The sequence below is a fragment of the Tamandua tetradactyla genome, chromosome 15, assembly GCF_023851605.1.
Source record: "Tamandua tetradactyla isolate mTamTet1 chromosome 15, mTamTet1.pri, whole genome shotgun sequence".
Classification (NCBI taxonomy): domain Eukaryota; kingdom Metazoa; phylum Chordata; class Mammalia; order Pilosa; family Myrmecophagidae; genus Tamandua; species Tamandua tetradactyla.
Genome location: NC_135341.1, coordinates 47,101,432 through 47,117,653, shown reverse-complemented (window position 1 = coordinate 47,117,653; position 16,222 = coordinate 47,101,432). Strand labels below are relative to the sequence as shown.

The 16,222-nt window shown below is 43.7% G+C and overlaps 1 protein-coding gene across 5 annotated transcripts in view; it reads left to right on the top strand.

The window, feature by feature from the left end:
• MYRIP (myosin VIIA and Rab interacting protein) overlaps window positions 1–16,222 on the top strand; it is a 343,444-nt gene that overhangs the window by 216,567 nt on the left and 110,655 nt on the right. Inside the window, exon 1 of one of the 5 annotated variants that reach the window (XM_077129740.1) lies at window positions 15,906–15,929. The exons of the other annotated variants lie outside the window; for them this stretch is intronic. The gene's annotated coding sequence lies outside the window, so the exon portion shown is untranslated. Of the gene's footprint in view, window positions 1–15,905; window positions 15,930–16,222 lie in introns of those variants that run through there. 5 annotated transcript variants of the gene reach the window in all.

Below are 16,222 nucleotides of genomic sequence, written 5' to 3'. Positions count from 1 at the left end.
ACAAGCTGGAGACATGACCCTGCGCAGCAGGAGGCTCCTGCCTTCTGGGATCTCAGAGTCTAGTATGGGAGACAGGAAAGTACCAATTCTGACTACACAGACTTAGTATTGATGCTGGGAGAGCACCTGGAAGGTAGGGCAGAGGCCCTCGGGTGTGACCGAGGGAACTGAAGAGTGTTCCTCTGGCTGGAGTTCATTTTACATAGAAGGAAGAGGCTGAGCTGGGGCTGAGAGGGAGAGCACAGGGCCTTCTCAGCTCCTTTGAGGACTTAATGTTCTGAAACCAAAGGACAGCCATCGGATGCTTTGGGCAGACGTGTGACATCCTCAGTTCATGTTTTAAGGTGATGCCTCTAGATGCTGGGTGGAGAAGGGCACGGCTGGAGTCAGGAAGACAGTAAGGAGGCTGCTGCAGTCAGTCACCCATGGCACAGAGATGGAAGCCTGGCTCAGCAGTGGCCATGGGAATGGGAAGATGCAGCTCTAGGTGGTGGTTGCACGTAGATGATGAGGGAGAGGGAGGATCAGGAGTGTTGCTGCAACTTCAGCTCAGCACCTGGATGGATGCTGATGTCACTTCCACAGGTAGCCCAGAAAGCAGCAGCTGGCAGGGAGGGCAATGAGAGTACGAGTCTGCGGTCACCCTAGTATAGATATCCATGAGGGGACAGGAGAAAGGGCCAGACAGTGTAGAACAAATGGGTGTCATCAGCACCTTAAAGCCTGAAGCCAAAACTGGACTCCAGATCACTCAGAAGTATGTAGCCATAACTACTTAGCACTTAAATTTAACAAGCATTTTTGCTTTCATTGTGTTGTTTTACCTCTTAACCCTCCAGTGAAATATGTAGGTCCAATATTCCATTTTTGTGGCTGAAGAAGTGGTTGCTAAGAAAGGTTGTTAGAACATAGTCCTTTTACACCTGCAGCTGGCAAAACCATCTTTGAGTCTGGTTAGCTTTCCAAGCAGGGCCTTAAGACTCTGAGCTAGTCTTTGGGCCAGAGAGAGGGGCGTATTCACTTAGCTATAAAACATCGACCCAAGATCAAAGGCCATTCCACATATATGTCTGGGGCTCGGAAACATCAATTTAAACAAACACCAAAAAACAAACAGAAACCAAAGCAGGCCTGAGAGCCTGCAGAATGATTTTCTGCAGTTTTCAGGAATATAATCATCCTCATCATATATCAGTTTGAAGGGACGTGTCTGCCTTTGTCAGATGTTAACTGGCTTATATTACCGTGGCCTTGGCAATGGATTGTTTATGCAGGACACCATTTGCTTCCTTGAAAACCGCTTTCTATAGATTTCTGTTTTCTTCTCTTCTAAAATTATATTCAAGATTTTCCAGTCAAGGTGTGTGTGTATGTGAGAGAGCCTGTGTATTTAATTCAATGGAAAAAGGTCAAGGAAAGTCACTCTGCTACACTGTATGCACTTTTAGTATCAACATAAAAGTGCTTCTCTTGATCCTTTTATTTTTGACCTTGAAAATAATCCATCATAAGAGTTTATTTTTAAAAATACCTAGCATGGTGTTGCTGTGTGCTGAAAACACTCCATGAATACTTACGGCATTCAAAATATCATCAAGAAAAATCAACAGACTCAGTTGTATTTCTAGTCGGACTTTTTTCTTTGGTGAGCTTTGAGACGTTGTGTAAAGCCCCTAACTCTTCTGGCCTCCCCTGTAAGGATGATGATTGACCAGGCACACCTGTGGCACATTCCTCAGCGCACCTGAACAGATGCTGTTTGTGATTTACTGATTGGGTGAAGGGCAGTGATTGCGTGCCCTTGGGTTTGCAGAGCGATGTTACTGCCCAAGATGTTTGGGGAAAACAGAAAGGGAAGGGGTAGCAGGAGTTTGCCTTTGTATATGATAAGACTGACCTACCTGGTTTGTGGTGTGAAATCCTCGAAGAGGGCCCTTCGTCTCTGCCAACCAGCCAGGCATTCTCCTGTCACCATTGTCTCTGAGCAATGGTTTCTAGTCTCCAGGAGCAAGTCAACCAAAAGCATTGCAGGATAAGGTTTCAATGTTAGGAAAGGACAACCCAACTCAGCTGACCAGCTTCATTCATTTTTGACTTATAATCTATCAAACCTGCTGGCTTATGAATTTCTTTGCCTGGGACCATTTCAGAAATGCCTTTCAGAAGTAAAAGGCCATAAGGTGACATCTTATGCATGACATATATCTGTGCCATGCTGTCCTAAGTTCAGATCCCACCTCTACTTGGTGCATTGGTTTCTTGTATGAATATTGAGGATGTGCAATGTTGAGATGTATACTGATGTGTTGGACCTGTGGAGCCTTAAGTAGGTCTTCATATATGCAACTGGAGCAGAGGTGAGTCTGGAGGAAGCAGTGAAGATGATTCCTCCTCTTTATTTAGTTGTGGTTTCTTGGGGGTGGGCTTCAAGAGATATGTGTGCTCCCAGGTGAGCCGAGTGCATGTGGCATCAGCCACATGGAGGCTGGCAGCACTTAGCAGGAAGCAGGACTGTGTGCATCAGAGAGCTGATCTGAAAGCTCCCCTCTTATTTGAGCCTTAATTCCAGTCTTCATTAGGCCTGTTGGCCTGAGTCTCCTGAGGCTCTCCGCACCTGGGCCACTGAAGGGGGTCAGCCACTAACTGAGAGACCAGGGGAGGGGAGGGTGTGGCTATTAGGATCCCCCAGAGTTTAGGGTTCCTGGTCCAGCTACTTCGACCCAATAAAGTCTCTCCTTCCAGTGCCAAGCACTTCCTTTTAAATTAAAGAATAAGTATTTCTGCACAACAGTAATTTTAATAGCTGTGTGACAATTCAAGGACAGCCCAGACTTCCCCTTATTTCCTGATATAAATCACTAGGCACAAATTTTAGCAGACAATTGCTGAGCATATATTTTTAGTCCACTTGCATTTTATCTGACTAATAGACAAGAATGTGTTTAATGGGTATTAGCATCTTGACATGGAGCATTTTGCTTGTCACTTATAATTCTCACGTTTAATAATGTATTTGGTCTGCAAATTAGACTGCAGGATTCTTAGTCTGAACTACACCAGGGCTGGCAAGGGTAGGGGGAATTAAAGATAAAGATAAATTTGAAAATTGAAGATAAAGACTCCATCTCCACTGTCTCCTCATCATGCCTGAATTTCTCAGAAGTAACATTTCATATTAAAATTGTCCACTGAAAGTCTTCACTTTCCACTCTCATCCTGGCAGTGTTTCCAGGTATTGAATTTGCAAGGAAAGAGATGACATTGCAAAGACACATGTAAGAATGCATTTCCGAAGCAATAATTGCTCATCTGAGGCTCTGTCAGCCTTGGAATGGACTCAGTTCCTGAAATGTCTTTTGTGCAGTGTGTTTACTATTCCCTCTCCTGACCTGCCAGTCTGTGCAGAACTTCTTGGCGCATTCTACGAGACCGCTCCCACCATAGGATTGAAAAGAGGGATGCACCTGGAGCTTCAGTTCTCCTTCCCAGGAGATTTTGAAACTGCTACTAACTCTCCTCCGTACAGAGACCCTGGGTGTTTGCTGCTTATTCATGTCAGCACCCCAGAGCCCCCAAAGATGTCTCCCCCAGTTGGTTTCACACCCCTGCTGAGCTCTCTACCTCTCTCCCTTTTCCCTTGATCATAGTAGGCAGCCAGGAAACGCTGGAAAAGGCTTTTACTGCTCCCATCAGGGATGAGTAAACGTCCCCAAGTCCCCTTCCAGGTAAATGTTATTTTCACGAGGCAAATCATTAAGCTGATGGAAAGGCATTCTCACAGCACCCACAGCTTTACTCTGGGATGCTTTCAGTGTTGCTTAGGGTTTTCTTGCCTCCATTTTATTGTATGTGACTGAGGTTGGTCACCCAGAACCCTGTGAAAGGAAAGAAGGGAACTGAAATTCAAGGTATGTCTCCTGGGTGCTAAGCACATTGTCTCTTCAAAAACTTTTCAAAGGTGGTGTGCTGATTTGAAAGGATGTATGTACCCTAGAAAAGCCATGTTTTAATCCTAATCCCATTTTGTAAAGGCAGCCATTTCTTCTATTCCCTATTCAGTACTGTATGTTGGAAACTTTAATTATCTCCATGGAGGTGTAACTCAATCAAGAGTGGTTGTTAAATCAGATTAGGTGGAGACATGTCTCCACCTATTCCAGTTGGGTCTTGATTACTTTACTGGAATCCTATAAAAGAGGAAACATTTTGGAGAAAAAGGGAGATTCTGAGAGAGCAGAACAACTAGCCATGAGAAAGAGTCCACCAGCCAGTGACCTTTGAAGCTGAAGAAGGAAAATGCCTCCCAGAGAACTTCATGAAACAGGAAGCCAGGAGAGAAAGCTAGCAGATGATGCCGTGTTCACCATGTGCCCTTCCAGCCGAGAGAGAAACCCTGACTATGTTCACCATGTGCCTTTCCAATTGAGAGAGAAATCGTGACTTCATCGGCCTTCTTAAATCAAGGTATCTTTCCCTGGATACCTTAGGTTGGACATTTCTATAGACTTGCTGTAATTGGGACATTTTCATGGCCTAAAAACTGTTAACTTGCAACTTATTAAACTCTCCCTTTAAAAAGCTGTTCTGTTTCTGGTATATTGCATTTTGGCAGCTAGCAAACTAGAACAGGTGGGTATTATCCCTGATTTACAGGGTATGAAATGAGCTCAGGGAGGTTAGAGACCTGCCCCAAATCACACAGCTAATAAAGCATTGAACCTGGATTGAAAACCCAGTCTATTTACTCTGAAGTTCATCATCTTTCCATCATGTCACTTTGCCTATCTGGCAGCCCAAGTCTACCACCACCCGTTTCCAGGGGCAAACCTGTCTCCGGTGCTCCTACCCCAAGTAGTTTAGTGTGTGAATGGGCTTCATGTTCCAGAAGGTCTGGACCACTTGGTACACGCTTTGTCGTTAGTGATGAATCCCCTCACAGAATCCCCCATGGAACTGAGCCTACGCCCATTGCCGCTGCTCTTCTGAGAGAGGGCCAGGCGAGCAAGTCCGCCCTCCTCTGTTAGCAGCCCCTGCTCCAGCACCGAAATGGCAGCTCACCTTCACCACTGGGTCCACGGTGCTCAAATAGAGAGGGTAAAATGCACTGGGCTTGTCACAGCTTACTCCTCTCCTCTCTTAGCCTAGGCTCATCATTGCAATTGAATACAAACTCTATGAAGACAAATTGCTTCAAACTCCTAATTATCTGGAGGTAACCTGTCCATGTTTTCCTTTGCTCTGTAAGTAAAGACAGAACTCTTTAGTGGACTGACCAAACTTCAACAGTCTGACCCTCTACTCTGCTGCCTCTCTGTTCCCCTGTCTCTCAGTCCTTCCTATTCCCCCCACTTCCTCCCACTATGAGGTCTTTGCACCTGGTATTTCCTCCACTGACATGCTCCCTACTCCCTCCCTCTTCACCTATTTGATTCTCATTCTGCTTACAGACCTCACCTCCATGGCCACAGCCCCACCATCACATGTTGACTGTCATCGAGCAAGTTTGTGTTCATTTGATGATGTTTATCCTACTGGATTGTAAACTCCCCTGGCTGTTGTTGGCACCATGTTGGCCACAATTTGTGGTACATGGTAGGTGCTCAATAAATATTTCTTAAATGGCTGATTAAATATTTAATCATATACAATAATCCTATGAGATCAACCCTTTTTATTCCCTTTTTTGCAGGTGAGGACATGGACACTTAGAGAGTTTGAGTTGGAATGTGAGGCTTGGTCTGTCTCTAAAGCCAGTAGTCATTGCTCAGTGACACCTGTGTGCCCCAGCTCCCCACCCTCAAATTGGCCTCCCCATCTTGGCTTCCTGATTAACACTTTCCACCTTCCTCGCCTTTGTAGCACAGAGACTTCTGTTACTGGGACTTTGATTCCTTGTTCAGACATCTGCCTTCCCTGATCACTGGGAGGCCCCCAGGGACAGAGGCCTTTTGGTTAATCACCTCCTTCCTGGCACTATCACGGCACCCACCCGGTACACTGTAGATGCTCGGTAGGTGTTACGGAATTCCATTTACCTGTTTCATCCAGAGCTCTATGGGTTACCAGTGACAGGATTATCAGCCTGACTTAAAGAAAAGGGAATGTATTAGCTCATGTAACCAAAGAAATTCAAAGAGAGGCTGGTTGAAGTACAGCTGGATTCAGGGCTCAGTCTCTAGCATCAGTACTCAGTATCTCTTCATTGCTTTCTCCTGGTGGACTGTGATCTCAAACTTCTCACAATAGTAAGATGGCAGCCAGAACTCTAGACTGTCCCTTCTCTCAACCACACATCCTGATCAGAAACCACACACTCCCAAAGATCTGAACACAGGCCCTAGCCAAGGCTCACACTGATCTAATTTGAAGGTGTTTGTCCCTCACCAGCCTAGTCACTATGGCTGTGGGAAGAGAGATGAGACAATCTAATCTAAAGACCCAATCTTGTAGCTGAGAGTGGGGTCAACCCCACCAAACTGCCAGGGCTCAGGGTGGGGAGAGGCAGCTACCAGACATTTGGGACATTGTTTTACCAAGAGGTAATGAATAGATGCCAAACTTTGAAAGCAAGGTTTCCCCTAAAACCTCCTTTTCCAGGCTGACCTTGTACCCTACCAGCCTGACCAGGCCAGCACTGTTAGTGTCTATCACAAGGATGGATACTGAGTCCCATCCTCACATCCCATCAGGCCTGGAATTGTAAACAGAAACTCACATCCTCCCTCCCTGGGCAGAGAGGGTGGCTCAACTTCTAGCTGCTGTCCCCAAGGTCGTCCTCCTCTGAGAGCTGCCAGCTAATGTGGGGCCAGTGGGTTTCCCAAGGGAAGTCCATTCTGTCCATGCTCAGTCAGATGTTCCTATGTCCAGAGCTAAGAAATCAGGCCCTAAAAAGAGGAGCAGGAAGCTGGGGGGTCCTGATACCCCACCTTCAGTCTTGAAGAACCCAGCCTGCTTTAGAGCCAGGCAGAGAGAAGCCCCCTAAACCCCTGGCTGTACTTGGGGAGAGTTTTGAGAAATGCATAGGCAGAGGCAGTGTGTGCTACTTCAGCCACTGGCTTCAGCAAGCAATCTCTCGCTCTCCTTTCCTCCTTCTCTTTCCCTCTCTCTCTCTCTCTCTCTCTCTCTCTCTCTCTCACACACACACACACACATACATACACACCACACATACTGTCTCTCAACCTCTCTCCGTCCCTTCCTCCTCCTCTCATTCTCTTCTGTCCTCACTCTCCCTGTCCCTCTTTCTCTCCTCCCTCTCTGTGACATACACATAGGCCCTCACACATTTTCATTCTCTTATGCTCAGTAGACCCTCTTCTCTCTTCCTCCTCCTTTTTTCCCTCCTCTCCTCTTTCCCCTCCCCCACTACTTCACGCTCCCTCTTCTCTCCCCTTCCTTCTGCCTCACACACATATGCATAACATACATAGTCTCTCTCATACACGCAGGCACATACACACACGCACACTCCTCTCTTTCTCCTCCCGTCCTCTCCCCGACCCCCCAGTGCACGCACACCCCAAGGCTGTCACCACCATCCCCTCAAAGGCTGGCCTCCGGGAATTTTCTCAGGTCATGCCCTGTGTGGTGCGGCTGCCCAGATGGCACACATCTTCCAGCCCCAAAGACTGATCTCATGGCATGCCACTGAGGAGAAGGGGAGTGGCCAGAGCAGAGTCACAGAGCCACCCTGTAAGGTGGGCAGGGAACAGAACCCAGCTCTCTGGTCCTCTAGGCTGGTATTTCCCACATCTCTCTTCTGACTTAAGGTATCTTTCCCATGTCCTGAATCTTTACTGCAGAAAGTGAGACACCGAGAAAGAGATCATATTTAGCCTATGACAAAGTGCCAAACAGATCTGGAGATGATTTTGAGCCCATGAGGTTAACTCTCTCCCAACAAAACCATCATTCAAGCGACCAGAGAAATAGAAGATCATTTTAATGGGTCTGTCTCAGCTCTGAACCCCGGGATGAGTCATCCCAGGCCAGAACTTGTGCGTGATCTTGTGCTGACAGGCTGCCCTGAGGGATGAGATGGCTGGATCAGTCCTAGGCGAGCTGCTATGAGCAGCCTGGGAAGTTGGGTTTATCCGGCATATTCCCCCAGAACCTCCATCTCTCTTTTTTGTTATAAGGGTATCAAATGGCTTTTATTTAAAATTTGAAGCCATTTACTGATAATTCACTTTCTAAAAAACACAAAAACAAGAATAAAATAAATAGGCCGAATACTCACTAGAGTACGCAGGATGGGAAGGACCCCTGGACAAAGAGCCTCCAAGTGTGTTTACTTATAATGTCTGAGCTTCCTCACTCATTCTAGGGTCCCATGTTTTCTCACCTCTTACAGGGGACAGGAAATTGGCTAAAAGATTTATGTACAAAGTCACAGCAACTTTAAAGCCACTTGCAAGAATGAGGCATGGGGCACAAGCATCCACATCTTTGAAATGATGAAAAGTTTCTTTGCTGAACAGAATGACAACTGTAAGAGAAATCTGTGGACTCTGACATGCAGCATCTGTGCTGCTTGGCAAAGCCCAAGATTTGCTATTTAAGTGAAGTAAAACGCTCCACCCATTGTCCTGACTCCTTGCTTTCTGCATCGGCATGACTTGATATCAGTGGCCCGGCCAGCAATCCAGAAAAAGGCTCACCTGTTGCCATGGAAGCTTTCAACTTTTCCAAGACTGGGCCTTGTATCAGTGCCTTTACAAATAGATCCCCACCACACTGACCCCCAAAACAGAAAGAAAGAAAATGCCATGGGAATGAAAAATTGCTTTTCTCTAGAAGAGCTAACACTATTGAGAGTTTATTCTGTACTGAGTACTGTTTCAAGCACTCTTACTCTCATAGCAATCTCATAAGATAGGTAGACTTAACCCATTTTACAGATGAGGAAACTAAGAAAGCAAAGGTCAAACAACTTGCCAAAGGTCAGACTGGCTCCAGAGTGGGCATCCTTATCCTGTGCTCCACAATGCTCTCAAGTCACAACTCCGCATGCTTTCTAAACGATGCTCTCTGAAGTACTTAGTTAAATCCTGATCAGTGGTTTGTTTCCATTTTGGTGAGAGAAAAAAAAAACACCCTTTTCAAAGCAATTTATTCAAGGCTTCTCTTGGGAGATATTTTTGGCTACATACAGATGGAATAATCTATTCGCCAAAGCCCTGAAGTCCACCACGGTGGATAATGCTAAAAATAAAATAAAATAAAAAGCCCCCCACCACTTACACAAGCTCTTTGGCCAGGCTCCCACTCTGGAGGTGGGGATTGGAAGCAAATGTGCACGATTTCTGTCCCTGTAGGAAGTGTCCTGCAGCCTGACGCCTGGAGCTCCAAGCCTTTCGAGTTTCTCTGTAGGCAGAAATCTGCAGAGTCCTGGAAGCACTGCAGGACTCATTTGGAGGCCCTTCTGTTCAGATGAGCTGAACGCCGAAGGGGAGTGTGGGATCCTCCAGGGGTAACTGGAGTGATGGAGGCCTGGCCAATGATGAACTTGGTGACAGAAAGGAGATGGCAGTGGTGCCACAGATGACCTGCACCTGGACCCTGGATAGGCACCAGAGAATTCTGGTGCTACTCATTGGCTCTCATTTGTCAAACAGTCATGAAAATTCTGATCAGTCAGTGTTCCTAGGGCTTTCATCCCCAAAATGAAAGTCAAAATGGGCTCATAGATCAGGTGACTTCCATTTGGCCACATCAAAAACCATCCCGTGATTTCTAGTGTTTTTTTATAAAGTCAAACAACAGCAGCCTTTTTTGAGATTTACATTTCTAAAGAAATGCATTAATTTGGGGTTCTGTTTGCGTAGTATAAATTTGTTGCCACTTGTAAGAAAGAGCTATTAATTTTTGCATGAAAATTAGTAAGGCGTGCTCCTTTTCAAACTTTCTGTTTATATCCGGTATATGCTATGAGAACCCATTCCTAATACAATACATTCCATAAAAGTGTAAGCAGAATTTTGCACATATGCATTCATCTGGAAGAAAAGGACCTATCGGTAGAGGATGCAGTCATTTGACAGTGGGCAAAAAAGAACAGATTTCTTTCTTCCCTCCTTAACACCCACAGTTAATGTGCACACGTGCATTTCTAAATCCTTTATAAACAATGGCACACTGTAAACAGAGTGCCTTGGTTCTTTTTGCAGAATATTTTGCCTACCTCTTCATAATAAAAGGAGATGCACATTGCTCAAAATCATGGTAGATCCTTTAGGGAAAACCTTTCTCAATTCTTTGCAATCAGATGTTCTGCCACCCTTCTCTTCTGTGTGTTTTGGAAAGGTGGGATGGAGAGTCCTTTTAAAGCTCAGAGGTAAAATGACCTATTACGATACCTGAGATTATTGTTGACATTTTGCAGTCATTTGCAAAAAAAAAAAAAAAGCAAACAGCCCAATCTCTAGGCATGTATTGAGCATATGCGTGTGGATGTTTAAGCAAGAATTTTGAGTCAACAACTAATGTTTCATTCAGCACCAGAATGAAATCTCATCTGATGAGCATGCACCGGTTTTGCACAGAGTAGCTTGGCCCAGCTGCAAACTGGATTTGGAATCTCACCAGGCAGTGATGCAGTTTTCCTTGCAGAACTGTCTTTTCTTGTGACTGCCTGAATCTGTCCTGCCTATATAGAAGGGAGGGGGACTCACATTGGAACAGAAGAGACATTGCAGGGGGACACATTTTAAGCAAGTGCTTGGGGTTACAAAAAACTGGTTTCTTCCTGCTCTGAGATTACTCCTTCGTGATTTGTGTGATCTGAGGAAAACGCTGTCCATGCTATTAATATTAGAACTTTGCAGGCAAGAGGATGCTAATATTCAAGCATGGCTATATGCCAAGCACTGTAATTTGGTGCATTACAAACATAATTTTTTTTTAATCCCTTCAACAAATTCATGAGACTGGCGCAAGGAGCACAGACAATGCCCATTTTACAAATGAGGACGTTGAGGCTCATGGAAACAAAATAGTAGCCTGTGATCACAGAGCTGACAAATGGTCATGTCCACTTCATCACACTGTAGCTACACTTATACCTGTACTGGGGTCAACGTGAATGGGGTAAAACCTGTGCACACACTTTTGTGTTTCCTCTGTACTTCAGGGAAGCACACCATTTCCCCTTCCCAAAAAGATCCCCTGAGATTTCTCTTCCAATCATTCCTTTGTCTCTGTCCACTGCTGCCAGGTGAAGTATATTTGTTAAGAACATTTAACAAAGCAAACCCTGTGGTCAGTGACTGACAAGAAAGGGCAAGATGACACCGCATGTCTTGGGTGTTTCTATAGTATAGGATCTTGAGTTTGCAATGCCAGAAAATAAAAAAAGTGCATTTTAAAATTCACATGACATTTTTTCTGCCAAGTTTTATCAAACCAGACAGCTTTAAATGAGCTCTCCCTCCCTGTCGCACACGTGTTGATGGGTTTCTCTCAGCTTGGTCGTCAGATCTCACAGCTCACCGCCATCCCCCTTCTGAAGCCAGTAATAGAAACAGGCAGTAGCATCGCTGCCGTCCCTCTGCCCTGGGCTGCTTCTCCACCCGGAGCCTCCGATATTTCCCTAAGAAGGATTCCTGGTTCCCTCTCTGTCTTTGTCTTTCTGGTCAGAAGGACATAGAGTGAAGATTTGGGACTCCCTCACCTGTGTCCTGGCGTTTAATTCTTAATTGAGACAGTTGAGCTATATCTGGGTAGAAGAACTTGGCTGAAAGACAACTACCGGTTCCGGTAATTTTAATAATTAAACAATGTTGACTTGTCCTGTTCTTCCACAGGTAACAATGTATTATTACTGGTTACAGAAAGAAAGAAAAAAATCCTTTATGAGAAGCTGTCTCGGTGTTATTGATATTTTCCAGATGACTTGTATTGTTTATTTTCTATGCGGTGCATACATTTTTAGCATTTTGGATACAATAGTCTATGCAAACATTAAGAAATGAAGGGCATTTTGAATGATTGGTTACATTTTTTAAATATGAAACAAAGAAATGTTTCTTTTCTCTTGATTGACTGCTTTTTAAGGACAGGTAGACGGTTGTTCTGATGATAAAACAGAAATCTGATGTGGTGAGAGTGTTGTAGTGCTGCAGACATGCCCTCTCTGGGTCCGGGGCTGGGCTTCATAGTCCATTTCTGCAGGGAATAGGAATGTCACAGCGCAGTTTAAGGACACCAACTTGTTCCAGTCTATGCCTCCAGATGTGTGTTCTTGAGCAGCACCTGATGAGCCTGTGTGTTCTCAGGAATTTCATTGTTTAAGCCTGGGTTTTCACAGTCCAGTCAAAACGAGATCCTGCACCCACCACCCAGGACAGAAGTTAAGAGATTTCTCAGAATCCTAAAGCTAAGAACTAAACGCTCAGATCTTTTCTTATTTTTTAAATTTTATTTATTCCTTATATTTCATTTTAAAGTCATATGTATATATACTTGAAAACTTCAAATAGTTCTTATGGTTTATTGCAAAAACTGGTAGTCGCTTGTTCCTCCCCCACTCTGTTCCTGCTTCCTAAACACAACCATTGTCAAACTTAACCATTGTCAACTTTTAGTCTTCTTTTGGTATTTACCTTCATATTTCTAAATAACATGTTACACTGCTATTTTTTTTACATTTATCTTTTCATTCCCCTTTTGTGCAACAGTTTTATTTTCTTATACCCCCAACCTACTCTCCCACACGTTCACGTCCTCCTTCCCTCCATTCTCCTTAGACCAGTTTTCAGTGTTTTATTAGGACTTTGAAAAATAGCTTTCCATTGTTATTTTGAGTAGTCCAAAGTCATCCTGTTATTTATCCTTTGTATGTGACTTTTTCCCCTCTGAAAATTTGTAGGATCTTCTCTTTAGTCCCAGTGTTACCAAATGTCACAGTGATGTGCTTTTGTTTGTGTCTTTTTCTGGGTGCTCATAGAACCATTTCACTTTGGGAACTCAGATATTTTCAGGCCTGGAATCTTTTCTGAAATTATTTATTTCCTTCCTTCCATTTGCTTTGTTCCTTCAGGGAACATAGATGTAAGACCTCCCATATTAATTCTCTAGTTTTCTTTTTTTCTCCAGAATTCTCTTTAATGTTTTATTTTATTTTTTGAAAGAGTTCTCAACTTCATCATCCATCCTTTCTATTAGGTTGTTAATTTCTACAATATATTTTTATTCCTGAGTGTTATTTTTGGTTTCTCTGTTCCTTTTTCTAGTATAGTGTTGTTGCTTCAGAGTTACAATATATTCCTTTATAAATACATTTTAAAGTTTTCTTCTCTTTTGAGTTTTTTCTGTTTGTTTGCATATTTGTCTCCAATGGTGGGGCCTTTGCTCAAATATCTGATGACCCATGACTATGAGTTTTTCCTTAAGAGTGACAAACTGAAAGCTGACTCGAGTCATTGGGTCTAGGTGATGAATATACAACTACGTGATGATATTGTGAGCCATTGATTGTATACTAATTTGTATATTAAGAATGTGTGTGTTTGTACGTTGTACAAATCAACATAAAAAAAAAAAAGAGTCATTGGGTCTGAGTGGCGTTTATTGACCAGTAGGCTGCAACCTAAGGTAATCTGGGGAACTGTCAGTCAGTCTTTTCTTTGGAGTTGGCCCAGGGAGGAAATCTCCAGTCTCCTGTGGGGATGTAAGGCCAACAGCCAGTTTAGGGAAGCTCAGTGGCAGGGAAGGCTGGGACCAGACATGGCATTCAGCATGGAGGTTTTCCCTTGATCCATTTGTTTTCTGTGGGTGCTCCTGCCCTTGATATGCCTGAAACTCTGAGCTCAGATTCCCTCTGAATCAGCCTTTCTAGAGAGTAAACTTCAGGTCTTCTACTGAGGTGGACAAGGCAATCACTTAGCAGAACAGAGTATAAAGGTAGCTCTCCTTCAGTCACCTGCACACCCACTTCTAGAGGTAACTGTTGCTTGTGACTCCTGAGCTTGAGGAGGTTCTGAACTGCCTCAAAGTTCAGCTTTTCCAGGATGTGGAATAATTTACTTCTGCTTCATATTTTTCCGTCTCCCAGATGTTGTTGCTTTCAGACTTTAGGATTTTGTATGTTCTTTGTTTTTCTATTAGGAGAGAGCAAATGTAAATGCACAGGTTTAATTTACCTCTTTCAACTGTAAGCCCGTTCCTGGATTCCCACACCTGTTGGTGGCACTTGGGCCAGATGGGGACATCCTCAGAAAACTGCAGCACCAATCTCAGAGGTCATAAAGGTGGTGTTAAGTGTCATTTCCCTCTGGCAGCCAAGAAGAGTCACCTCTGACATCTCAGGGTTAGGCATATCCACCAAGTGCTGGGGAAGGCCAGATAGGGAATATAACAGTGGCTTATAAAGTTATTTTTAATAAGTTTATTAATTTTAATAAACTTAATTTTAATAAGTTTATTAACACTTAATGTGTGATCTGCATTAAGTTCAGTTTAATCAAACCATCTAGGAGGCAGATGCATATACACTCCTACTTATAAAAGTCCTATATATAAAAATATAAGCTTGACAAAACGATAGTTATCCTTGCTACAGAATACTTTGATATTTGTATTCTATTTTTATAGTGGCAGCCTTGACCCACTGATTGATCATAACCAGAAATTTGCAAAGCACAACTGCCTGAGATCATACCCATTCTCTTGCTACTGTTCCCCCATTACCATCTTTCTACTCTAAACTTCTCATCACCCCCTGAACATCACATTCAAACCCTAAACACGTGCCTTAGACTTGTCTGTCAAAATTCATGGCACAGGATGTCCCCTTGTCTGTGCCTCTCCAGTAGCAATTTCGGCATGCTCTCTGCCCTCACCCTCCATACATGTCAATCCACAATGCCTTTTCTGTCTGTGTTTTTCTGCAGGAATACCCTCTCAGCACTGCTTGCATCCAGGAGAGTTCTGTGCACCCATTAAGACCCACATGAGATCGACCCTTTCCCTAATGCACACACTCAGAATCACAAGAATCTTGGGGTCAGAAAGGACAGGTTTATTTTTCATTTCTATTACAGAACTAAACTGTGGTCATAGAAGAAGTGTTAGAAAACCAGAAAAAACACCAAAGAGAACACATGGTAGCAAGTGTAATCCCACCACTTGAAGATAGTTGTAGTTTAACATCCTCATAGTTATCCTTCACATTTTTTTTTCTCAACACATATACGGCTGTGGGTTTTCTTGGTTTTTGCTTTGTCTTGTTTGTTATCAAATTGGGTTATCAGGGCAGGCCATGGTGGCTCAGCAGGCAAGGGTGCTTGCCTGCCATGCCGGACGACCCCGGTTCGATTCCCGGTGCCTGCCCATGTTAAAAAAAAAAAAAAAAAATTGGGTTATCAACCTAGATATTATCCAGCAATATATGTCAGAAATATTTTGTGTGGAAAATATCCTTCTAGAACATAATGCTTAATAATGATGTAATATGACATGGTACAGATACACTATAATTTATTAAGCAGTATTAGTATTATTATATATTTAATTATTACCTTTTTTATTAACTTAAAGAACTGGCTAGTACACATCTTTATCTGTAAGTCTCAATGCCTGCAAGCATTTTGACTGGATTTGATATATACTACCAGATCCCTCTTCGGAAAATTAGAACTGTGAGGACATAAACCAGAGAAGCCGTAAATTGTTAGGTAAGACAAAAACAAAACCCTCTGTAAGTGCATCATAAGATGCACTGCACATGCCTACCCCTGCTACATACCAGTAACTTCAAAGAAACATATTTACCATCTTGCACATCCTGACTTGGCTGTGTGCCTTCCTTGTTCTTGCCCTCTGTAACCCTCTGTAACCCTCTGTAATCCTCTGTAACCCTCTGTAACCTCCAGTAGTGCAGAGTACTGCTCTGAACATCCTGCGGCCACACAGGACCAGCTTCCCACGCTGTAAGTTCCCTCATAAACTGTTAGGTTTTGCTACATGGAGTGGCATGCTTTGATTTTTGGTCTTAAATGCCCATCAGAGTTGGCAGGACCTATTCATTAGGTCGTGGCCAGAAAAGAACCAAGTCAGATTCCCATGCTCAGTGGGAAAGCCTTTGGGGCCACTTCTAGGTACTGCAGTTTTTCTATAATTTCTCTGGCAGTTTTGGATTTTAGTTAGAGACAATTTATCAATCATTTCCTTTATGTTTCCTACCTTTACTGTTGTACTCAGGTCATGCCGAAACCCAAAACTT